The 19,481-nt window shown below is 43.5% G+C and overlaps 1 protein-coding gene across 1 annotated transcript in view; it reads left to right on the top strand.

The window, feature by feature from the left end:
• Positions 1 to 14,870, top strand: part of LOC138652129 (transmembrane protein 238-like) — a 60,460-nt gene extending 45,590 nt beyond the window's left edge. The window contains exon 2 of the mRNA XM_069742898.1: positions 12,324 to 14,870. The gene's annotated coding sequence lies outside the window, so the exon portion shown is untranslated. The remainder of the gene's footprint in view (positions 1 to 12,323) is intronic.
• Positions 14,871 to 19,481: the final 4,611 nt, after the last annotated feature.

Below are 19,481 nucleotides of genomic sequence, written 5' to 3'. Positions count from 1 at the left end.
GCCTTGGGGTCCACCACCTGGTTCCAGCACCGTCAGCTGGTTCCGGGCCGAGCCTTTGGCTAAGGTGCCTCCTCCTGGGTATCCGAGTTCCGCCAACGCCAGGCGGTCCTTGGTAGTGCTTTTAAGCGCGGGCACCTACAGCTTAGTAACCGGGTTCCAGCACCGTCAGCTGGTCCTCGGTCGTGCCATTGGCTCTTGCACACTGGGGCAACGCATCCGGGTTCCAGCACCGCCAGCTGGTTCTCGGCAGTGTTCTTGTCACAGGTACTCCCTCGTGCCAAGCCTGGTTTCAGCACCGTCAGCTGTTTCCGGGTTGTGTCAACTTCACTGAGACGCCTATGCTTGCCCCGTCGTGGGGCGGTCGAGTTAGCCAACTCCAGGGTGCCTCCAGTTTAGGAGCTTCCTATGTGGGCTGCGTGAACTGGTAGTCAAGGCTGGTTCTGTAGTGCCAGTAGGCCCAGCTCCCCCTGTAGGACTGTTGGGGTTCGGTAACTGCGGCTGCCTCGCGGCCTAGCTGTTCTCTCCTCTCCTGTGGGCCTTCGGGTCCACCACCTGGTTCCAGCACCGTCAGCTGGTTCCGGGCCGAGCCTTTGGCTTAGGTGCCTCCTCCTGGGTATCCGAGTTCCGCCAACGCCAGGCGGTCCTTGGTAGTGCTTTTAAGCGCGGGCACCTACAGCTTAGTAACCGGGTTCCAGCACCGTCAGCTGGTCCTCGGTCGTGCCATTGGCTCTTGCACACTGGGGCAACGCATCCGGGTTCCAGCACCGCCAGCTGGTTCTCGGCAGTGTTCTTGTCACAGGTACTCCCTCGTGCCAAGCCTGGTTTCAGCACCGTCAGCTGTTTCCGGGTTGTGTCAACTTCACTGAGACGCCTATGCTTGCCCCGTCGTGGGGCGGTCGAGTTAGCCAACTCCAGGGTGCCTCCAGTTTAGGAGCTTCCTATGTGGGCTGCGTGAACTGGTAGTCAAGGCTGGTTCTGTAGTGCCAGTAGGCCCAGCTCCCCCTGTAGGACTGTTGGGGTTCGGTAACTGCGGCTGCCTCGCGGCCTAGCTGTTCTCTCCTCTCCTGTGGGCCTTCGGGTCCACCACCTGGTTCCAGCACCGTCAGCTGGTTCTCGGCAGTGTCTTTTGCTCTTGTACCTTCTGCTCCCCATCCTGGTTCCAGTACCGTCAGCTGGTTCCGGGCAGAGCCTTTGGCTTAGGTGCCTCCTTCTGGGTATCCAAGTTCCACCAATGTCAGGTGGTCCTTGGTAGTGCTTTCAGGCACGGGTACCTCCTGCTTAGTAACCGGGTTCCAGTAACGTCAGCTGGTCCTTGGTAGTTCCATTGGCTCTTGGACATTCGGCTACCCATCCGGGTTCCAGTACCGTCAGCTGGTTCTCGGCAGTGTCTTTTGCTCTTGTACCTTCTGCTCCCCATCCTGGTTCCAGTAACGTCATCTGGTTCCGGGCAGAGCCTTTGGCTTAGGTGCCTCCTTCTGGGTATCCGAGTTCCGCCAACGTCAGGCGGTCCTTGGTAGTGCTTTTTAGCACGGGTACCTCCTGCTTAGTAACCGGGTTCCAGTAACGTCAGCTGGTCCTCGGTAGTTCCATAGGCTCTTGAACCTTCGGGTAGCCATCCGAGTTCCAGTTCCATCAGCTGGTTCTTGGCATTTTCTCAGCCTTCTTGTACCTTCTGCTACATTTCCAAGTTGAAGACCCTAACGTCGACAATCCGGAAGACCACCCCGATGACGACGACCCGGAAGACCACCCCGATGACGACGACGACGGCGGAGACGACGACGGCTGAGACGACGACGGCGGAGATGACGACACTGGAGACGAAGACCCTGGAGACGACAACATGGAAGACCGAGAAGCAGAAGAACAAGAGGCTGCAGAACAAAGAGCAGAAGAACATTAAGCATAAGACTTAATATCAGAGCAAAATATATTATCTAAATTATATGCAGAAGAAGACTAAGCAGTGTATGGGGGTGAGTCCGTTCCTCCTCGTGGTGCCCCTGGATAAAGCCTGATGCTGCAGGCCAAACTGAACGCGGACAAATGTAACTTTTGTGACTGGCAGAACGGAAGGTGTAATCTTCCAACTTTTATAGATAACAACTACGGGAATGCCTGTCACAAATGAGAATATGATGAAGAAGTAGAATAGGAAGAATAATAACAGTGGAATAAAAAGAATATGTAGAATAGGAAGAATAATAATAGTTGAAGAAAATGAATATGAAGAATGTAATAAAAAAAAAAATAGGTAGAAGATGAAGAAGAAGATGAATAAGGTGAAGAAGTTGATGTCAAGGATGCTGATGATGATGAAGATGAAAGTGTGGGAAAAGAAAAAAAAAAAAAAGAAAAAAAAGAAGGGGAAGGGCGTGGAATAGTGAAACATCAATATCTGACAAAATAAAAAAAATTTACATACTCAATATCTTTTTCAATCCGAACTTCTTTAAAAAAAAAAAAAAAACATGCTATTCTATTTGATTGGACTAATCCTCATTGCCTTTAATGTCTCCGCCACCTCCCCCATACATCCTACATTATTCTTAGTTGTTTTCCTTCAGGTAGAATGAACCTACAAGGAAAGAAAGGGTTTATTTTAATTCCGATATTTTGGTCCCATTGACTTGCATTGGGATCGGGTATCGGTATCGGCGATATCCGATATTTTTTGAATATCGGCCGATCCAAACCGATACCGATACTTTCCGATATCGGAAGGTATCGCTCAACACTAGTCCATAGGTGTAAATGGTGCTCAGCAAAAATGCAATAAACAGTAAAGTAATGCATATTGTCTTGGCATGTGGCTTTCAAAATGCACAGACAGAATAGGTAATACTAGAGATGACCAAAACTTTTGAATTTCTAGTTTACCATTACTACCAAATTTTTCCCAAAAAATCTAATTGCAAAATTAAATTAATTGCAAATAGAAAGTATTACATTCTGGGGAGAGCGAAAAGTCGCTGGACCATGAGTTTGAGGATCTTTAGGCATAGCTGGATTGAGCTACTAGAAGGAAATCGTCAAACCGCGAAACAACAGAATCTTTACGGCGATTCCACAGAAATTAATTTTGTTCAACATGGAGAAAGAAATTGCTAATATCGTATGCTATATGTTTAGAGACTTGTCAGGAGAAAATACAAACTTTACTGTACGTGTCAGAAATGCAAGCTTGTGACTGTTAAAGATGGAAAGTCTTCAGGAGAGAATTTCTACAATGAAGCTCATCAAAGAAGATGAGGTTTTCCTTGACAGAGCAGAAAAATCTCTTTGGAATGTTGCAAGAGAAGAACTTTCAGCATTCCTGCAGAACCTAATGACAAAGTATAAATAATTATTCTGAATGTTCGAAGAGAAGAACCTTTCAATGGACATTCCAAAGACGAGAAATCGGAGCATGTGATCGAAAGAAGCAGGAGGATGAGGAGGCAGTAAGCACCCATACCTCTAAACAACCACTACCAGGCTCTCACGGAGGAAAACTAAGAAGATGTACATAATAAAAATGCTTTTCCCACAAAGAACACCCCAGTAAGAAATTAGAAGCCTCTTGATAGGAGAAAAAGAAGCAATGTGGTGAAGAAGAAAAGGAGAGTAGTTGTTAGGGATTCGCTACTTATGACTGCGCTAATGCAATGTGGCAAAAGGGATCGCGTTTGCCGATCCTGCTAGCGCAGATGCCCGATGGAGTGAATTACCTGTATGATGAATGCCTTGCTAGAGATGGGTTGGTTGCATCATATAAAAACAGGAAAACACATATTTGGAATATGCCTTGCTACACTCATCAGGAAAGCTTTAAATTAGAGCAATATGGGATGGGAAATGTATGGCCAGAAAAAATATGCAGATAATGAATTATTTTGAAAACCCTGTTATTAGAAGTGAAAATAAAGAACAAAAACAACAAACTTTGAATGAAGGTAGAGAAGCAAGAGAAACCGACTACAAACTAAAATTTGTCTATACAAATGCACAGAGTATGGGAAACAAAGAGGTAGCAGAGGAAACTGCAGAACCACTAGCCAGAATCTTTCAAAAATCCTGGAGAACAGGAGAAGTCCCAGTAGATTGGGGAAGGGCAAATGTGACTATCTTCAAAAAAAGGAAAGACGATGGAGCCAGGAAATTACAGGCCAGTGAGACTTACTCCTAAACCAGGACAGATCTTTCAACAAATTATACTGTGTGCAGAATTATTAGGCAGGTTGTATTTTGAACACTTTTTATTCATGTTGTCCTACTCCAAGCTGTTCAGGCTTGAGAGCCAACTACCAATTAAGCAAATCAGGTGATCGCAGCTTCTGATTGGTCGCGTGGCGGTCACATGAGCGGCACGCGACCAATCAGAAGCCGCGACGTCATTCGCAGGTCCTAAAGGCGCTCATTTTAAACAAAGAAGCCTGCCGGTTACCAGCGTGATGTCCAGGGGCCGCCGGAGAGGTGAATATATCAATATTTTTTATTTTAATTCTTTATTTTACACATCCCTATGGAACCGATACCGATACCCGATACCACAAAAGTATCGGATCTCGGTATCGGAATTCCGATACTGCAAGTATCGGCCGATACCCGATACTTGCGGTATCGGAATGCTCAACACTAGTGATCACCGAACAATCAAGCGTTTCATGGCAAATAGCCAACAGGGTCGCAAGAAGCGTGTTGTGCAAAAAAGGCACAAAATAACTGCCCATGAATTGAGGAAAATCAAGCATGAAGCTGCCAAGATGCCATTTGCCACCACTTTTGTCATATTTCAGAGCTGCATTGTTACTGGAGTAACAAAAAGCACAAGGTGTGCGATTCTCAGAGACATGGCCAAGGTAAGGAAGGCTGAAAAACTTTGAACAAGAAACATAAGATAAAACGTCAAGACTGGGCCAAGAAATATCTTAAGACTTACTTTTCAAAGGTTTTATGGACTGATGAAATGAGAGTGTCTCTTGATGGGCCAGATGGATGGGCCAGAGGCTGGATCAGTAAAGGGCAGAGAGCTCCACTCCGACTCAGACGCCAGCAAGGTGGAGGTGGGGTACTGGTATGGGCTGGTATCAAAGATGAACTTGTGGGACCTTTTCGGGTTGAGGATGAAGTGAAGCTCAACTCCCAGACCTACTGCCAGTTTACGGAAGACAACTTCTTCATGCAGTGGTACAGGAAGAAGTCGGTATCGTTCAAGAAAAACAAACTAATTTTGGGGGGTTTTGTTTTTGCATGTCAGAAATGTTTATTTCTAAATTTTGTGCAGTTATATTGGTTTACCTGGTGAAAATGAACAAGTGAGATGGAAATATATTTGGTTTTTATTAAGTTGCCTAATAATTCTGCACAGTAATAGTTACCTGCACAAACAGATATCCTCCTAATATAGCCAAATTAAAAAAAAAAACTACTCCAACTTCCAAAAATTTTAACTCCTTCATGACCTTGGGATTTTCCATTTTTCCGTGTTTATTTTTTGCTCCCCTCCTTCCCAGAGCCATAACTTTTTTATTTTTCCATCAATATGGCGATGTGCAGGCTTATTTTTTGCAGGATGACTTGTACTTTTGAACAACGTCATTGGTTTTACCATGTCGTGTACTAGAAAACAGGAAGAAAATTCCAAGTGCTGTGAAATTGCCAAAAAAGTGCAATGCCACACTTGTTTTTTGTTTGGCATTTTTGCTAGGTTCACTAAATGCTAAAACTAACCTGATATTATGATTCTCCTCATCATTACGAGTTCATAGACACCAAACATGTCAAGGTTCTCTTTTATCTAAGTGGTGAAAAAAAATTCCAAACTTTGCGAAAAAAACAAATTGCGCCATTTTCCAATACCCATAGCGTTTTTGTGATTTGGGGTTGGTTGAGGGGTTATTTTTTGCATTCCAAGCTGATTTTTTCATTGATACTACTTTTACAGATATGTTTTTGATCGCCCGTTATTGCATTTTAATTGAATGTAGCGGCGACCAAAAAAACGTAATTCTGGCGCTTTGAATTTGTTTCTCGCTACGCTGTTTAGCGATCAGGTTAATGTTTTTTTTATTGATAGATTGGGCGATTATGAAAATGCAATACCAAATATGTGTAGGCTTGATTTTTTTTTTATTGTTTTATTTTGAATGGGGCGAAAGGGGGGTGATTTAACATTTTATATTTTTTTTATATTTTTTTCACTTTTTTTTACTTTTTTTTTAACTTTTGCCATGCTTCAATAGCCTCCATGGAAGGCTAGAAGCTGGCACAACTTGATTGGCTCTGCTACATAGCAGAAGTTCAGAGCTCAATGAGGTTAGAAAACCAAGAAAAGTGCTTTAGTAAGTCAGTAAAAAGTAGGTAGGAGTATTTAAAACAAGAAGTTTTAAGAAGTTTTAAGTATTATGCACCTGTCAAATTTTGTTTGAATGCAATTGCACATTTTCTGTTAGTACAATAAACCTAATTTCAAGACAGAAACATTACTGTGTCCAACAGTTATTAGATATCTGAAATTGAAATAGCTGTTACAAAATAAACAATTTTTATAAAACATTAAGCTTAAAATTAAGAGGGGTGCCAATACTTTTTCATATAACTGTACTACGTGGGCTGTGTTATATACTGGGTGGGCTGTGCTATATATTATGTGGGCTGTTTGATATACTACGTGGCTGTGTTATATACTACGTGGTTCCTATATACTACATGGCTGTGCTATATATTACGTGGCTGTCTGTGTTACGTGGCCTCTGCTATATACTATGTGGCTGCTATATATATATATATATATATATACATACATACATACATACATATTTTAGAATACCCGATGCGTTATAATCGGGCCACCATCTAGTATATATATATTTGTCTAATAAACTACAAAATTGCTCTTCCACTCTGGAGCTCCTTCCTTTATACAGGAGTGATGTGTACTCTGAGATGTAAAATCTCCTTTTTCCATTAATCAATATGCAAAAGAGGACTTACCTTAATTTCCGACATGACTGCAGCAGCTGAAATATCCATGGGCAATTATTGAAGTTGTGACAATCACAACCCTTTCAGGTGAGCAATGCCATAACTTCCTTCTCGCCTGTACCTTTCAATATCACCTTACATGCACTTGTCTCCCTCTCATTTTTTTCTCATCATTCTTTGTCTTCTGATTCTGTGCCTTGACTGTCCTCCTCTTTCTGACATGGTTACCTTGACTTCTCCTGCTATCTAAAGTTGATGTCACGTACAGAATCCAAGTGGATTTTTATATTAGATAGTTTAGCCCCTAGAGGCCTGAACCACGACTTGGAATTATATGCTTTTAACAAATAATAATTAAAAATGTTGGGTTTATTTTATTAGATAAACTATAGTTTTATAGTTCGTAATTGCACATTTTCTCCCCCTGACTTCTTGGTTGTATTTTACTATTTATTGGGCCTCTCTTACACAAAAGAGTGTGGTTGACTTCTATGGGGCAATACATACATGCTAGCCACCTTAGGGAGAGACCCAAGTTGGGCTAAATGTAGCGGGAAGAAAGAGACCGAAAAGCCCTCTACTTAAAGGAAATACATAGTGGATGCTTTCCTGAAACAAAAAGTACTTGCAAGCAGCATAATACAAAGAATAGCAGGTTTACCCAGAATCCTTTGCAGTAGGCGGAGCTATGCAAATCATCTCTTTCCACCCCTGTCTAATCCACAGCGCTTGGAACCGCCAAGCGTGCAATGCTGCGGATTAGTTTCTAAATTTACACAGCCAACCAATTCCTACCTGTGGACACGTGTTTCGGGCTTTAGGCCCTCATCAGCACAGGGCTGGAATTGGTTGGCTGTATGGAGTGGGGCTCGGTGAGCAAGCGATACATTTAGCCCAACTTGGGTCTCTCCCTAAGGTGGCTAGCATGTATGTATCGCTTGCTCACCGAGCCCCACTCCATACAGCCAACCAATTCCAGCCCTGTGCTGATGAGGGCCTAAAGCCCGAAACACGTGTCCACAGGTAGGAATTGGTTGGGTGTGTAAATTTAGAAACTAATCCGCAGCATTGCACGCTTGGCGGTTCCAAGCGCTGTGGATTAGACAGGGGTGGAAAGAGATGATTTGCATAGCTCCGCCTACTGCAAAGGATTCTGGGTAAACCTGCTATTCTTTGTATTATGCTGCTTGCAAGTACTTTCCGTTTCAGGAAAGCATCCACTATGTATTTCCTTTAAGTAGAGGGCTTTTCGGTCTCTTTCGTCCCGCTACATTTAGCCCAACTTGGGTCTCTCCCTAAGGTGGCTAGCATGTATGTATCGCTTGCTCACCGAGCCCCACTCCATACAGCCAACCAATTCCAGCCCTGTGCTGATGAGGGCCTAAAGCCCGAAACACGTGTCCACAGGTAGGAATTGGTTGGGTGTGTAAATTTAGAAACTAATCCGCAGCATTGCACGCTTGGCGGTTCCAAGCGCTGTGGATTAGACAGGGGTGGAAAGAGATGATTTGCATAGCTCTGCCTACTGCAAAGGATTCTGGGTAAACCTGCTATTCTTTGTATTATGCTGCTTGCAAGTACTTTCCGTTTCAGGAAAGCATCGACTATGTATTTCCTTTAAGTAGAGGGCTTTTCGGTCTCTTTCGTCCCGCTACATTTAGCCCAACTTGGATCTCTCCCTAAGGTGGCTAGCATGTATGTATCGCTTGCTCACCGAGCCCCACTCCATACAGCCAACCAATTCCAGCCCTGTGCTGATGAGGGCCTAAAGCCCGAAACACGTGTCCACAGGTAGGAATTGGTTGGGTGTGTAAATTTAGAAACTAATCCGCAGCATTGCACGCTTGGCGGTTCCAAGCGCTGTGAATTAGACAGGGGTGGAAAGAGATGATTTGCATAGCTCCGCCTACTGCAAAGGATTCTGGGTAAACCTGCTATTCTTTGTATTATGCTGCTTGCAAGTACTTTCCGTTTCAGGAAAGCATCCACTATGTATTTCCTTTAAGTAGAGGGCTTTTCGGTCTCTTTCGTCCCGCTACATTTAGCCCAACTTGGGTCTCTCCCTAAGGTGGCTAGCATGTATGTATCGCTTGCTCACCGAGCCCCACTCCATACAGCCAACCAATTCCAGCCCTGTGCTGATGAGGGCCTAAAGCCCGAAACACGTGTCCACAGGTAGGAATTGGTTGGGTGTGTAAATTTAGAAACTAATCCGCAGCATTGCACGCTTGGCGGTTCCAAGCGCTGTGGATTAGACAGGGGTGGAAAGAGATGATTTGCATAGCTCTGCCTACTGCAAAGGATTCTGGGTAAACCTGCTATTCTTTGTATTATGCTGCTTGCAAGTACTTTCCGTTTCAGGAAAGCATCGACTATGTATTTCCTTTAAGTAGAGGGCTTTTCGGTCTCTTTCGTCCCGCTACATTTAGCCCAACTTGGGTCTCTCCCTAAGGTGGCTAGCATGTATGTATCGCTTGCTCACCGAGCCCCACTCCATACAGCCAACCAATTCCAGCCCTGTGCTGATGAGGGCCTAAAGCCCGAAACACGTGTCCACAGGTAGGAATTGGTTGGGTGTGTAAATTTAGAAACTAATCCGCAGCATTGCACGCTTGGCGGTTCCAAGCGCTGTGAATTAGACAGGGGTGGAAAGAGATGATTTGCATAGCTCCGCCTACTGCAAAGGATTCTGGGTAAACCTGCTATTCTTTGTATTATGCTGCTTGCAAGTACTTTCCGTTTCAGGAAAGCATCCACTATGTATTTCCTTTAAGTAGAGGGCTTTTCGGTCTCTTTCGTCCCGCTACATTTAGCCCAACTTGGGTCTCTCCCTAAGGTGGCTAGCATGTATGTATCGCTTGCTCACCGAGCCCCACTCCATACAGCCAACCAATTCCAGCCCTGTGCTGATGAGGGCCTAAAGCCCGAAACACGTGTCCACAGGTAGGAATTGGTTGGCTGTGTAAATTTAGAAACTAATCCGCAGCATTGCACGCTTGGCGGTTCCAAGCGCTGTGGATTAGACAGGGGTGGAAAGAGATGATTTGCATAGCTCCGCCTACTGCAAAGGATTCTGGGTAAACCTGCTATTCTTTGTATTATGCTGCTTGCAAGTACTTTCCGTTTCAGGAAAGCATCCACTATGTATTTCCTTTAAGTAGAGGGCTTTTCGGTCTCTTTCGTCCCGCTACATTTAGCCCAACTTGGGTCTCTCCCTAAGGTGGCTAGCATGTATGTATCGCTTGCTCACCGAGCCCCACTCCATACAGCCAACCAATTCCAGCCCTGTGCTGATGAGGGCCTAAAGCCCGAAACACGTGTCCACAGGTAGGAATTGGTTGGCTGTGTAAATTTAGAAACTAATCCGCAGCATTGCACGCTTGGCGGTTCCAAGCGCTGTGGATTAGACAGGGGTGGAAAGAGATGATTTGCATAGCTCCGCCTACTGCAAAGGATTCTGGGTAAACCTGCTATTCTTTGTATTATGCTGCTTGCAAGTACTTTCCGTTTCAGGAAAGCATCCACTATGTATTTCTATGGGGCGAGCATTTTTACATTTTTAGTTATACACATTTTTTAACTTACTGTATTAAAGGTTGCATTTGTGCATGTTTTTAGCTTTTACACATCATTATATACATTATTGTTATGTTTATCCCAAAGGGGCATTTAATACAAGCTATTGGAATCTTAATGTAAATCTATTTAATTCATAGCCAGAGTGGTAGCCCTTTTCTCTGTTAGTTCTTTGAGTTTGGTTTATGACTAGTAGAGGTGTGTGGGCTTTAGGTCTTGTATTTAAGGAGCAGATGACAGCTGGGCCCAATCGCCCTGACGAAGAAGGTCCATGGATCTTTGAAACGCATTGGCAATTGGCCCAGTCCAGTTTCCGTCCCCCTCCTCCAAGCCGTAGCTCTAGGTGATGTCACCCAGACCATGCCCCCTCACACACCGCTATAGTCTAGCGGCGCCTTCGGCCGAGGCACGCCACCTGACGGGATCCTTGGTGAGCATAACGGGGCACTTCCAATAGGGGAGGATGCTCCCCGGCTTTCCACTGCTCTTTACCGCACGGACCCCCCAAACAGAACTCACGGAAACATGGTTTGTTAGCGCTCCATGAACTGGTGCACATATTAAGCTTTCTCAAAATACTAGTTGCATCTGTTCATTTGGAATCTGGCTACTGACCTTCTTTGCCGACACACTTCGAGGCAGAGAATACACAGCACTGAAAACTCAGCGACATAACATCTGAAAGTAAGATTCTTTTGTGTATTGCATATGTCTGGAATTTATTGTGTTATTGTTTCCCTGTTGTACTACTATTAACACTGATATGTTATTTATCAGTAACCAGCACACCTATATAGATTGGCCATATATCAGCAACCGACATATATATAGAGAGAGTATTAAAGGGAAATACTTTCTTTTCTTTTCATTCATTTATCTACTTTTAGCGCGGTGACCTTCTATAAATTTTGGTTTACATTTAAAAGAGTTCAATGTGTGCTTGGGCAAGTTGAATTTGGTCAATACAGTATTACAGCTGCATGTATCCATCAATGGAACAATGAATGAGAGGAAACCATACAGATTAATGAATAGAAATGTTAAAATAGTCATTCGACAGTTTAAAAAAATGCTGGCATTTCAGTCAACACTTTATATGTACCCCATCTATCCCTTCAGAGGAAAGATTTTTTTATATTTTCACTTTGGTTTAATTTCCTCTGCCCCCACAACTTATGGGCTCCATAGTGGGGCCCCTGTCTGTCCAGGGCTCCAGCGCTTGCCTGGGTGTGCCAGGTGGTGACACCGGCCCTGGTCATGTTGGAAACCTGTGAGTCTACCAAGCTCATGGAGTGATGGCAGCATCTTCTCTTTGAATATAGAGTTATACATCTATGAATTTATGATACCATCAATGAAATGTAGCCCCCAACACCACAGCACTCATGCAGCCCCACATAAGGATGTATTGTGTCAAGGGAAACACTCAGCCCGGTTGGCTTTCTACTTCTTTAGGTAACTGCAGTGAAATTGCATATTGATTTTCTTCAACTGTTCTAATCAGAAGATGTTTAGTTGTTAACTTAGTTGTTAGTTGTTAACTAAACAACTTCTGGAGCAGAACAATATTGTATCATACAATTATTAGGTTCTGTAGAAGGACGTAGATCTGGGGATTTATTATGATGGAATATAGGCTGAACTGGATGGACAAATGTCTTTTTTCGGCCTTACTAACTATGTTACTATGTTACTATGTAACTGACATGTTCAGCTGGGACTTGTGGGTGAGATGATCTCAGTTTCATCTTTGTTAAATTTTTATATCACTTTTGTTACAGTATTCTGAAGAACAAGGATCCTTGGAAGTGATGAAATGACCCTCACAGAGTCCTAATCTCAACCTTATTGAATCTGTCTGGGATTACATGAGGAGTCAGATGGATTTTCACAAGCCTACGTTCGCAGAAGATATGTGGTTATTTCTCCAAAATGATTGGAACAACTTCACTGCCAAGTTCCTTCAAAAACTGTGTGCAAAAGCAAGTTTAGATGAATAGGTGATGTTTTGACGACAAAGCCTTATCACACCAGAGGATTTGATTTATATTTCTCTTTTGTTCAACTATTTTGTAATTTTTCATAAATAAAATAGTAACACTTTTTGAAGACACTCTCACTCCCAATATTTTTTCATGTGCTTCAAACTTTTGCACAATACTGTATGTGTTCCAAAAAATATTTATTTGGATAGATCAAGAAGCAAAATGCAAGAGCCCCCTTAATAATGCAGAATTCCAGTATATGAAGGTTTGTACTCATCATCAAGACTACAAACTCCCCTAATTAAAAAGGGATTTTAAACAACAAAAGTTTTTGGAATGCAGAAATGAAAACACAAAAGGAATAAAACAAAATCACTATATCTTCAAGGTGTAAAAGAACTTCATCTGGATTAGGTTACCATAAAGCCATTATAAAAATTACATCAATGCCGTCCATATACAATACCAGGCATGTAAATTGGAAGGAAAATCGGCAATAATTTATATCTGAGTTATGTCATAAAATGCATCATTTCCAGATGTCATGGTAAAATACTCACCTACATGAGTTAAGTTTAGCCATAATCTCAACATGGAAAGTGAAAAAGTACCGTAATTAAAATATAGTTAATACTTTTTTTTTTAATTTAACAAAATTTGATTCAGATTTGCTACAATGTGCTGTAAAAGAACACATGTTAACATTATATGAAGTTTTTAATTTTAAATCAATTATCCCTTTAAGTCTGAAAGCTACAAGTTATAAAATATTGAAGATAAGGTATCGGAATGGCTATATTTCTCATTTAGATCCACTACATGTCTAGGAAATAGAAAACAAATATTCCCACAAGACAGTTCAGCTTACTATAAAATTCTTCCTATAAACATATATCTTTTCTTTTAAGACTGTCCAGTCATATCAGTTAGAATAAGTGAGATCCCCTAGGAGATGCACAACTGCAGCTATTTTCAGATGTTACATTTGGATGGAGTCTTCTGTCCTTTAAATGACATGCCTTAACCAGGCCATGGAGAGGAATCGGGTTTCTTAATTTATTCCCAATGAATTGTTGTGCAAATGTTTTGATGTGCATCTGAAATTTAGCCTCATGTTCTTACACTTTTTTCAATGCTACTAGATATATCATGTGTCAAACAAAACTGTTGGAAATAATGACTGTTGGTGTATAAAGGCATACAAAATGTAAATCTTTTTCGTGCACCTAAATTATCATGACAGATGTTTGCCAAGTTATGCCTTATCAGGCTGCTTATTTTGATGTTGTTATCTATATGTGTTTGAACCGGTTTGGAGAGGGAGAAAGCTAAGAAATATTCAAGCATATCTTATCTAACCAGTTTAAACCACAGAATGAGGGATCTAAATTCCAATATTGGGTCACTTAAGGGGGAATCAACTGTAAAGGCACATCAGGGGCTTTTGTAACGCAACATGGCATCTGCTCTCAATTCCAGCTAGTTTTGAGTTAAAAAAAAGTCAAATGGTGTTCCTTCCTTTCCAAGCTCTGCTATGCAACAAAACAGCAGTTTTCCCCCCCTCAGCTTACTCAGGAGAAATTGCACAACAAATTTTGAGCCCATTTTCTCCTATTACCCTTGTGAAAGTAGAAAATGTGTGGCTAAAACAACATTTTTGTAGAAAAAATATGATTTTATTTTCACAGCTCAACGTAATAAAATTTGATAAAGAACCTGAGTGTTCAAGGTGCTCACCACACATTTAGATATTTTTTTGAGGGGTATAATTAACAAATTGGGGTAATTTGTTGGGGTTTCCACTGTTTACACAGATCAGGGGTTCTCCAAATGCTATATGATATCCGCTCACGATTCCACACAATTTTGCGTTCAAAAAGTTAAACAGTGCTCCTTCGCTTCCGAGCACTGCTGTGTGCCCAAACAATAGTTTTCCACCACATATGGGGTATTGGCATGCTCAGGACAAAATTACCCCAAACATTAGTTGTGCAATTTCTCCTATTACCCCTGCAAAAAAAAAACTGTTGGAGATTAAATTAACATCTTTGTGAAAAAGTGAAATGTTAATTTTTCTGTCTACATTACTTTCATTCCTGTGAACTATCTGAACAGTTAAAAAATTTCTTGAATATGGTTTTTACCACTTTGGAAGGTGCAATTTTTAGAATTTTGCAAGTCTGGGGTATTTTCTACCATATAGGTCACTCATAGTCACAAATATGATATGGTTCCTAAAAAATGATTTTGTAAATGTTGTTGTAAAAATTAGAAATTGATGATCAACTTTTCTCCCTTCTAACGTTCAAAAAAATGTTTAAAAAACGATGCTTGTGAAAAGTAGACATATGGTCAGTGTTATTTTTTACTTATTATGCGTGACATAACTCTCTGGTTTAAGGGGGACTGCAAATTATGCAGTGGGAGAGATGGGAGCTGCAAATGATGCAGTGAGGGGGAGGGGGCTGCAAATGATAAAGTGAGGAGTGGGCATGAGACTCCAAATGATGAAGAGAGGGGGAGTAGGGTAATGCAAATGATTAAGTGATGGGGAGATAGGGGCTGCAAATAACGAAGTGAGGGGTGGGACAAGGGACTGCAAATGATGAAGTGAGGGAAGGGGACTGAAAATTATGAAATGTGAGGGGCAAGGGACAAAAATGATGAAGCTACAGGGGATGGGGACTGCTATTGATGAAGGGAGGGCGTTATTGGGGACTGCAAATAACGAAATGAGGGGTGGAGTACTGCAAATGTTGAAGTGAAAGGGGGACTGCTAATGATGAAGTGAGGGGGGTGGGGACTACAAACGATGAAGTGGGACTGCAAATGAAGTGAGGGGGAGATGGGAGAGTGCAAATAATGAAGTAAGGGGGCGGGGGACTGTAAATTATGAAGTGAGGAGGACAGCAAATGATGAAGTGGAGGAAGGGAAACTGCAAATGATGAAGTGCGGGGGGGGACTGCAAATGATGAAGTGAAGGGGTGGGAGATTGCAAATGATGATGTGAGTTGGAAGGGTGACTGCAAATGATGAAGTGGAGGAAGGGGAACTGCAATTGATGAAGTGAGAGGAAGGGTGACTGCAAATGATGTAGAGCAGGGGGGACGGTGGACTGCAAATGATGAAGTGAGGGGGGTGGGAGACTGCAAATGATGAGGTGAAGGGGTGGGCGACTGCAAATGATGAAGTGAGTTGGGTGGGTGACTGCAAATGATGAAGTGCGGGGGGACTGCAAATGATGAAGTGAGGGGAGATTGCAAATGATGAAGTGCAGGGAGGACAGTGGACCACTATTGATGAAGTGAGGAGGTGGGAGACTGCAAATGATGAGGTTAGGGGTGGGGGACTGCAAATTATGAATTGAGTTGGGAGGGTGACTGCAAATGATGAAGTTGAGGAAGGGGAACTGCAAATGATTAAGAGTGGAGGGACTGCAAATGATGAAGGGAGGAGGGACAAGTGATTTTTAATGATGAAATAAGGGGAACTGGGACTGCAAATGGTGAAGTGAGAGGGGAGATGGGTGAGTGCAAGTAATGAAGTGAGGGGGCGGTGGACTGTAAATTATGAAGTGAGGGGGCGACAAGTGATGAAAAGAATGGGGGAGGGTGACTGCAAATGATGAAGTGGGGAGAGGTACTGCAGATGATGAAGAGCAGGGGATGGGGGACTGCAAATGATGAAATGAGGGGGGACTGCAAATGATAAAATGGGGGGAGGGGGGCTCAAAATGATGAAGTGAGAGGGTACGGGAGACTGCAAGTGATGACTGCTGGACTGCAAATTATGAAATGGGGGGCTACAAATGATAAAGTGGGGATGGGGACTTTAAATTATGAAGTGAGGGGGACAGCAAATGTTGAAGTGAGGGATGAACAGGGAATTGCAAATGATGAATTGAGGTTGGAGGATGAGGGAGAGCAATTGAATTGAAGGTGGAGGTGGGAGAACAAATCATGAATTAAAGATGTGGGTAAAGAGAACAAATCATGAATTGGGGTGGGGAGAGCAAATGATGACTTGGGGGCAAGAGGAGAGCAAATAATGATGAATTTTGAGGGTGGGAGGAGTAAATGATTATATATTGACACTGGTGGATGGGAGACAGTAAATGATGATGAACTGAGGAAGCGGAAACAAATGATAAATTGGGTTGGGGCAATAAAAAATGATTGAGGGTGGGGAGTGTAAATGATGTATTGAATGTGGGGGGAGCAGTTGATAATGAACAGAGGGTGAAAGTTGGAGAGAACACATAATATAATGAATTAGAGTGGAAGGAGCATATAAATACATTTAATTGGAGGGGAGCAGAGCAAGGGAGTTGCAAGGGAGGATGCAATGACTGGTATTGAATTGCGGGAAAGAGAACAAGTACTCATTAATTTATATATTTATTAATTGGGCAAAGTGGCTTTTTATAGTTGGTTGGGGCACAGTGGTGGATTAGAATATTTGGAATGTTGGGTTGCATAATTAATTATACAGTGCTCAAAAAAATAAAGGGAACACTAAAATCTCACATCCTAGATATCAGTGAATGAAATATTCCAGTTGTAAATCTTTATTCATTGCATAGTGGAATGTGTTGAGAACAATAAAACCTAAAAATGATCAATGTAAATCACAACTGATATTCCACGGATGTCTGGAGTTGGAATGATGCTCAAAATCAAAGTGGAAAATTAAGTTACAGGCTGATCCAACTTCAGTGGAAATGCCTCAAGACAAGAAAATGATGCTCAGTAGTGTGTGTGGCCTCCACGTTCCTGTATGACCTCCCTACAATACCTGGGCTTGCTCCTGATGAGGAGGCAGATGGTCTCCTGAGGCATCTCCTCCCAGACCTGGACTAAAGCATCCACCAACTCCTGGACAGTCTGTGGTGCAACATGACGTTGGTGGATGGTGCGAGACATAATGTCCTAGATATGTTCAATTTGATTGAGGTTTGGGGAAAGGCAGGCTAGTCCATGGCTTCAATGCCTTCATCTTGCAGGAACTGCTGACACACTCCAGTCACATGAGGTCTGGCATTGTCCTGCATTAGGAGGAACCCAGGGACAACCGCCCCATAGTCTCACAATGGATCTGAGGATTTCATCTCGGTACGTAATGGCAGTCAGGCTACCTCTGGTGAGAACATGGAGGGCTGTGGGGCCCTCCAAAGAAATGCCACCCCCCACCATTACTGACCCACTGCCAAATGGGTCATGCTGAAGGATGTTGCAGGCAGCAGATGGCTCTGTACCGCATCTCCATACTCTGTCACGTCTGTCACATGTGCTGAGTGTAAACCCTCATTTATCTGTGAAGAGCACAGGGCACTAGTGGCGAATTTGCCAATCCTGGTGTTCTGTGGCAAATGCCAATCATCCTGCAAGGTGTTGGGCTGTGAGCACAACCCCCATCTGTGGATGTCAGGCACTCACACCATCTTCATGGAGTCGGTTTCTAACCGTTTGAGCAGACACATGCACATTTGTAGCCTGCTGGAGTTCATTTTGCAGTGCTCCTCCTGTTCCTCCTTGCAGAAAGGCTGAGGTAGCGGTCCTGCTGCTGGGTTGTTGCTCTCGTACGGCCCCCTCCATATCTCCTGATGTACTGGCCTGTCTCCTGGTAGCACCTCCAGCCTCTGGACACTACACTGACAGACACATAAAACCTTCTTGCCACAGCTCGCATTGATGTGCCATCCTGGACGAGCTGCACTATCTGAGCCTCTTGTGTAGGTTGTAGAGTCCATCTCATGCTACCATGAGTGTGAAAGCACAACCAACATTCAAAAGTAACCAAAACATGAGCCAGAAAGCATTAGTATTGAGTTGTGGTCTGTGGTCCTCTCCTGCAGAACTAGGGTTGAGCGAAACGGGTCGGCCATTTTCAGAAGTCGCCGACTTTTGGCAAAGTCGGGTTTCATGAAACCCGACCCGACCCCTGTGTGGGGTCGGCCATGAAGTCGGCGATCTTCTGAATCTGGTATCGGAATTCCGATCCCGAGTTCCGATATGTTTGCAATATCGGAAATCGGTATCGGAATCTATAGTTAAGTGTAAAATAAAGAATTAAAATAAAAAATATCACTATACTCACCCTCTGACGCGCCCTGGTACTAACCGCCAGCCTTTCTTCCTTCGAATCAGCGCTTGCAGGACCTTGCGGTGACGTCGCGGCTTATGATTGGTCGCGCGACCGCCCATGTCACCACTCGCGCGACCAATCACAAGCCGCGACGTCACCGCAAGGTCCTGCAAGCGCTGATTCTTAGGAAGGAAGGCTGCCGGAAAGAAGCAGGGCGCGTCCGAGGGTGAGTATATACCTAATAGGAATATACTCACCCTCGGACGTGCCCTGCTTCTTTCCGGCAGCCTTCCTTCCTAAGAATCAGCGCTTGCAGGACCTTGTGCTGAGGTCGCGGCTTGTCATTGGTCGCGCGAGCGGTCACATGGGCGGTCGCGCGACCAATCACAAGCCGCGACGTCACCGCAAGGTCCTGCAAGCGTTAATTCGAAGGAAGGAAGGTTCCCAGTTAGTACCAGGGCGCGTCCGAGGGTGAGTATAGCGATATTTTTTATTTTAATTCTTTATTTTACACTTAAATATGGATCGCAGGGCCTGAAGGAGAGTTTCCTCTCCTTCAGACCCTGGGAACCATTGGAAACCCAATGCACTGCATTGGGTTTCGAGTTTCGGCCGACCCCGACCCCGACTTTTTTATAGGATCGGCCGATTTCACTCGACCCGACTTTTGAAAAAGTCGGGTTTCGTGAAACCCGACCCGATCCTATAAAAGTAAAAGTCGCTCAACCCTATGCAGAACCACTCCTTTATTGAGTGTGTCTTGATAATTGCCAATAATTTCCATCTATTGTCTATTCCATTTTCACAACAGCATGAGAAATTGATTGTCAACAGTGTTGCTTCCTAAGTGGACAGTTTGATTTCACAGA

Source organism: Ranitomeya imitator, chromosome 10, assembly GCF_032444005.1.
Source record: "Ranitomeya imitator isolate aRanImi1 chromosome 10, aRanImi1.pri, whole genome shotgun sequence".
Lineage (NCBI taxonomy): Eukaryota > Metazoa > Chordata > Amphibia > Anura > Dendrobatidae > Ranitomeya > Ranitomeya imitator.
This window is presented reverse-complemented; position numbering and strand designations above follow the sequence as displayed.